Genomic DNA, 7,849 nt, shown 5'->3' on the forward strand with positions numbered 1-7,849 from the left:
CATACACAGCAGTCATTACAGCCTCTGCCCAATATGCATTTGGTAGGCTCTTCTCATTCAACATGGCTCTAGCCAAAATTCCACGATCAACTTGTTTTTCCTTTCTACCACACCATTTTGTCGTGGTGTGTACATGCATGTCAATTGCCTTTTTATCCCACGGGCTGCCAAGAAGTGCTCAAAGTCTTTAGAGATATATTCTCCACCACTATCAGATCTCAAGCATAAGATGTAGCAAGCCAATTCATTCTCCACATGTCTCTTGAAGTTGTTGGAAGAGAGGGAGAGAGACAAAGTGGAGCGGAAGATGAGCCTCAACTCATTGTTGTTCTTCTTCCATTATTCTTCCATCATACTAACTAAAAGAGACTTACACACATAGGCATGACTAACCAAGGCTAACTGTGGTTAAGTCACTAACTACACCGACTTATTGAATGCCACACACATGTATAGCTGTATCCAGCTAATGTCGGTCACACACATAAAGATAGACTGACTGAAGAGTAATGGGAGCTTGATATTCTAACACTCCCCCTCAAGCTCGAACCATCTGATAAACTCCAAGTAGCTATCTGAAGTATATGAACTTTTCTTTACCAAGAGACTTGGTAAATATATCTGCTACTTGGTCTTCAGTCTTCACATGTCTAGTCAATCTTCCCTGTAAGAACCATTTCTATGATAAAATGGTATTGAACCTCAATATGTTTGGACCTAGCATGGTAGACAGGATTGCTAGACAACATAACACTGCTGAGGTTATTACAATGCAATCTCACTTTGCTTTCCAGCTGTATTCCCAAGTCTTTCAGTAGTTTCATCAACCAAACTACTTCACAAGCCGCTAAGGTAGCTCCTCTATACTCAACTTCTATACTAGACAATGCAACAGTAGGCTATTTCTTACTCTGCCAACTAATCATAGTGTTGCCCAATCCAAATGCATAACCACTAGTTGACCTCCTGTCATAAGCACAACTAGCCCAATCAGCATCAGTAAACCCTGTCAAGTCAAGAGATTTTCCATATGCATAAAATAGCCCATAATCTATAGTACCCTTTACATATCTCATGATCCTCCTGACTGCATCTAAATGTGGTTTGCGAGGCTTCTGCATGAATTGACTAATCAACCCACTGCATAACATAAGTCAATACGGGTAATAGTCAAGTATATCAAACTGCCCACCATCTGTCGATACATGGTCACATTCTCTATGTCATTCCCAACATCAATCTGGAGCTTGACATTCTAATCAAGAGGTGTCTCCATAGGCTTGCATTCAGCCATACCATACTTTTATAACATGTCATAAGCGTATTGCTTCTGTAGTAGCAGCCATATACCTTGAGGCGTAGAGACTACCTCAATCCCAAGAAAATACTTTAGTTCACCAAGGTCTTTGACTCTAAATTCAGTCTGTAAATATGATTTAATTTCAGCAATGCCCTCTTCATCATCTCTAGTGATGATAAGATCATCTACATAAACCACTAGAAATACATATCCATGATTTGTCTTCTTCGTGAACAGACTGTGATCTGCATCACCCAATCTAAATCCATGTCGTTGTAAATAACTACTAATCCGAGTATTCCATGCTCTAGGTGCTTGTTTCAGTCCATATAAATCATTTTTCAGCTTACATACATGTGTAGGAAAGTCCGGGTGAACATAGCCTTCAGGCTGCTCCATATATACTTCCTCAACCAAATCACCGTTCAAGAAAGCATTCTTGACGTCGTACATTTGCTATAATTTCTAGCCTTTACATGCTGCCAAAGCAATGATAGTTCTAACTGTTGCCATTTTAGCCACCAGTGGACTAAAAGTCTCCTCATAGTCAAGGCCATATTGCTGCACATACCCTTTTGCAACCAACTTGGTCTTATAGCGTTCTAATGAACCATTTGACTTGCACTTAACCTTGTACACCCAATTTGCATCCAATAGGGACTTTGCCTTCAGGCAACTCAACTAATTCCCATGTCTCATTTTCAGCCAGGGCTGCATACTCCTCATCCATGGGAGCACACCAATTATCATTTGTAACTGCATCATCAAACTTTGTAGATTCTTTGTAACCTGTCACACTAGCCATATATGGATAATGATGGGCTGAATAACCAGTGTATGTAAACCTGTCAACTGGTTTTCTGACTCTCTCAGATCTCTGTAACTATGGCTCACTCTGAGCTTGCCTCTCATGAGGCAGTACATAACAACTCTGCCTTGCTCTAGGTGTCATAATAGGCAGAATGCCCAACTCACTATCCAAACTGTTGCTGTTAGATGACTCATAACCTGTTGTAAGTGGACATGTCATATCCTCAAGCATCTTTTCTTTTCCCTTATCCAATCTCCCCCTCACTGACATATCCGTGTTAGTGGACATAGGAGTACGACTCCGCAAGTGTCCTGACCAAGGACTTACTATAGGTGACCCATCACCTGTAGGACCACTCATAGATGTACTCACTGTAGGTGTATTTTCAGCATTACTATTGCTCATTGATCCATTAGTAACCACTGCAATAGGATTACCATACCACAATGCTAGCTCATTAAATACATCTTTGCTAATCAATGTCTCATGTATAGATGGTACATAACACTTGTAAGCTTTCTGGTCTTGTGCATAACCAAGGAACACACTCTTGACAGCTTTAGGATCCAATTTCTTCCTCTTTTCATAGAACATGAACATATGCAATGCTACCAAATACCTTCAAGTGTGAAATGTCAGGCTTATGACCATACAACCTCTCATATGGAGTTACATCATGAATCCCTGCTATAGGGGTTCTATCCAGCACATAGACAACAATCACTACTGCTTCAGCCCAATAACGATTTGGCAAACTCTTCTCATTCAGCATAGCTCTTGCCAATTCCATCAGTACCCTATTTTTCCTTTCTGCTACACCATTTTTCTCCGGTATATAGTTGCAAGTTAACTGTCTTCTAATCCCATGTTTAGCAAGGTACTTGTCAAAGTAATTAGAGACACATTCTCCACCTCCAACTGATCTAAGACATGAAATTTTACAACTCAACTCATTTTCAGGATGCTTCTTGAAGTCCTTAAATGCATCAAGCATATCATCATTATGTTTGAGTATGTAAAGCCAAGTATACCTCTGTTGAAATCATCAATGAAGGATACATAGTAATGAGCACCACCAATCGAAGCATTATGAGATGGACCCCATACATCTGAATGTACCAATTGCAAGGGTCGTGAGCTATTCTGTATATGTCTCATAAATGGAAACTGTGCTTGCTTTCCAAACTGACATGCATCACACACATGTCCAAAGTCATGATACTTGAACTTAGGCAATCCAAGCACTATCTCCTTATGCTGCATAGATTTCAGCTTTTGTACATTCACAAGGCCAATCCGCTTATGCCATATCTCAATATCCCGTATAGCACCATCATGATGTGCAAATATGGCTTCTTTCAATTCTGTAATTGACGCATCAAGAGTAAACATTCTTCCATCTCTTCGGCCTCTAGCAATCAATTTGCAGCCATTACCATATTCTTCAACAAAGCATCCATCTCTATTAAATCTCACTTGCAAATTCTATTCTGCCATCTGTCCAACTGACAAAAGATTCTTGGTTATTGTAGATACATGTAGTACATCATGCAGGCTCTTTTCTTGCCATCATGCATCAACAACGGAACAATTTTTGTATGCTCAATGTCATGTTGGGTGTCATCCCCAGTACACACATAACCATGTAAACCTGCAACCATCTCATCAAACCATTCTCCATGGGGTATCATTTGATTTGAAGCCCCTAAATCAATGTACCATCTCTCATCTCTGTTTTGCCTAGATACATTCTTAGACACACGTTGCATGGCAAACAATCTATCAACATACTCATCATGAGCACCGCTAGAAGATGCATAGTGCCCATGTTGTTTGCCCTTTGCCTTCATATCTCCTTGCTTCTTGTAACAATCCTTTGCAATGTGTCCATGTCTGCCGCAATAATGTCAGTCCTTATCTTTGTTTGACTGATCATTTGATTGCCATGAACCAATCCACCACCTCTACCATTGGGTGATCTCTTTGCCTCTAAAGCCACTAGATCCATGATGGCCCTATGTATTTGTGCCATGCCAGGCATTCTGCTGATGCTATCCATAAGTTTTTTGAGTGTCTCCTCGACCTTGAAAAGAGCCACAGCCTTTGCCGCCTCTACCATGCTGGCTAGAGTAAAGAACAGTGTCTCTACTTTGAGACGTACTAGAACTTGTATTCAGCCCAAGCTTAACTTCCTCATGCAGCAGCAAAGCAATAAGCTCATCCCAATCAGGGGATTTAGCTCTCATAGAAACAGACGTATCAAATGCTTTATACTCTTTGCCAAATTCATTCAATGTCACTGCAATCATATCACCCTCATACACTGAAGATCAAATGGTGGCAAGCTGATCCGCTATGTTCTTGATTTCTGTAGTGTAGGCTTGAATGCTTGTGCCATTCCTAGACATGTTATTGAACTGTTGCTTTAGCTAAATCGTTCTTGCATGTGTTACTTTTCATAATTCTTCATGAGTATGTCCCATGCATCCTTTGGGGAACTGCATCCAGTAATCTGTATAACCATAGCATTTGATATACATAAGGAAACCAATGTAACACCTTGCATGCTCTCTTAGTCCATAGATTATGAGCCCTTTTTTGATCATTTGCCAGATTCCTTTCATGCATTTCAGGTTCAACCTCATCACCTGTACATAAGTCCCAATAACCTTTCCCAACCAAAAATTTCTTCATACGAAACTTCCATAAAGCAAACTTTTTGTTGTCTAGCTTTTCTCCCGCAATTTGAGTAATATTATCAAAGCCTTGACATTTGCCATAGTTTCAGCTTAGGTATTCAGTGATGTACACAACCTGTAAGTATGTGACTCCTTTTCATACAGTTCAGGACCAGTTTCCTGCTATTCAGGACAGTTTCCTACCATTCTAGACAGTTTTCTTGACAACCTCCTTGATGTAAACTATATTCCAACAATGAAAAACACTTGAGCATAAACCAAGCAACAAATCAGTCCATACAAGTATCAATGTTTGTATTGTTTGTAAGTAGCAGTTTCAAATACAACCATTCCACTGCTATAACCAGCAGTATTTTATCTATTAAAATAAGAGTATTCAGACCTCAAAACATCCCCAACACATCTCATTCAATTGCCACTCTATGCAAGAGTTGATACATGTCCAACCGGTTAGAATATATTGCATGTATGTCAAGTGAAGATGATAGTATCCTTCCTGCCTACAATAACCAGTCAATACCCTAGTATAACTAGAAACAAATCAGTCCAAAATTTGGACTTTTAGCACTCACAATATCCCAAAAATCATCTACCACTCAAGTAGTATGATCCAAACTAGCAAATAAGCATCACAGATACTTCAACCCTATAGGTATATTGTTTTGAAATTCAGGACAGCAACCAGTTCATTGTTTCTAGCCAGCAAATAAGCTTCAAAACTGAGCATTTAACACTCCAATATCATGCTCAAATGCATGATAATAAGGGCATATACATTGTTAGGATGAAAGCCACCAATGCCCTGGAATCGCTTGCTATTTACTGTAGTAAACAACAGTCTGCACATGTCTGTGCTGAATATCTCAAAATCTATGAGAAATTTAAAAAAACTTTCTTATGCAAGTTGTAGACATGTCGAAGCGGTCAAGAATTGCGAGCCATTTCTCCAAAAATCATTTATGTAGTAAGATATAGCTTCTGCAAAAAAATTGGCTACATGCACAGCCTCCTTTGATGACGTTTTCTTCAGATCTGATGTCTTGATGTCAAATGGCCACTACCAAGCCTTCACGCTTCAGGCATTCAAGCTCTCATACCATGTTGGAAGAGAGGGAGAGAGACAGAGTGGAGCGGAAGATGAGCCTCAACTCATTGTTGTTCTTCTTCCATTATTCTTCCATCATACTAACTGAAAGAGACACATAGATATGACTAACCAAGACTAATTGTGGTTAAGTCATTGACTACACCAACTTATTGAATGCCACACGCATGTCAGTTGTATCCAGCTAATGTCAGTCACACACATAAAGATAGACTGAATGAAGAGTAATGGGAGCTTGATATTCTAACAGAAGTCCTGAAAAGCATCCATGACATCATTCTTGTGTTTTAGCACATACAACCATGTGTACCTACTATTGTTATCTATGAATGACACATAGTAACGTGATCCCCCAAGAGATGCATTTTGTGAGGGTCCCCATACATCAAAATGTACAAGCTGTAATGGTCTAGTAGTAGTGCTTACATGCCTCATAAATGGAAGCCTTGATTGCTTCCCAAATTGACACGACTGACATACATGTCTCAATTCCACATGCTTGAACTTAGGGAGTCTAATTACAACTTGCTTATGATGCATGTTCTTTAGATTTTGAACATTTACATGACCAATCCTTTTATGCCATATCTCAATGTCCCTTAATGCAGCATTGTCATGTGAGTACGTAGCAGCATTCAATGCTAGAATTTTTGTATCCAATGTAAACATCCTGCCATTTCTTTTGCCTTTAGCAATGAGTTTGCATCCTTGACCATATTGTTCAATGTAGCAACCATCTCTATTGAATCTAACTTATAGATTCTGCTCAGCCATTTGTCCCACAAAAAGCAAGTTTTTTGTTATGGAGGGTACATGTAACACATCATAGAGACTCTTTTTCTTATCACCATGCATCATCAAGGGAACAGTACATGTATGCATAATGTCATGCTGTGTATCATCCCCTGTGCAAACATATCCATGAGCACCTTCTACCGATGTGTCAAACCACTCTCCATGAGGAGTCATGCGGTTAGATGCCCTTGAGTCTATATACTATACATCATCTGCTTTGCCCTGTGTAGGCAACCCTTTCTTCACATGTTGCATAGAAAACAATCTGTCATCCTCATGCATATCACTAAAAGAGGCATAATTACCATCTTGCCTCCCTCTTGCTTTTTGATCATTCTGTTTCTTGTAGCAATCCTTAGCTACATGCGCGTATTTGCCACAATAATGAAAATCCTTGTTTGCATTTGATTGTTGTCCATGACTCATTTAAGGCTGCTACCAAGTGCCTTTTCCTCTAGATGAATAATCCTCTCTTCCACGAGCATTTTAGGCACCTCTATTTGCTTAGGCTGCATATTTTTCCATCCAGTACTTTGCTGTCCATGGGCTGCAAATGCATTTTCAACACCTCTTCCTCTAAATTTTGATATTCTTCTTCTACCTCTACCCCTTTGATTTGAGTAGAAGACACTGTCCCTGCTGTTTTTAGAACCATTGGAACTTGTATTGAGTCCAAGCTTCACTTCTTCATACAAAAGAATTGCCACAAGTTCATCAAAGTCAGGCTGTTCTTGACATACTGATATGGAAGTGTCAAACTGCTTATACTCCTCTCCCAGACCATGGAGGGTAGTGGCCACCAAATCATCATCCTCAACTTTAGCTCCAATTGAGGCTAGTTGTTCTGCAATGGTTCTAACCTCACTCACATAGTCTTCAATAAACCTTCCATTCCTGGATATGTGGCTGAATTTTTGCTTCAATTGTGTCTTTCTTGCATGAGTGACATGCCCATAATTTTTCATCAATAAGTCCGAAGTAGCTTTTGGTGAAGTACAATTTGCAATTTTCATAGCTTTTGTGTCCAACACACATAAGGGACAACCAATGCAAGACCTTGCTAGCCTTTTCCAACCATGTCCTATGTGCCTTTAATTGATCCTGTGTTGGAGGTCTATCCTTTGGTAGCTTGGGATCAT

Source organism: Lygodium microphyllum, chromosome 15 (assembly GCF_053477565.2).
Source record: "Lygodium microphyllum isolate KBCC chromosome 15, Lygodium_microphyllum_v1.1.10, whole genome shotgun sequence".
In the NCBI taxonomy this organism is placed as follows: Eukaryota; Viridiplantae; Streptophyta; class Polypodiopsida; order Schizaeales; family Lygodiaceae; genus Lygodium; species Lygodium microphyllum.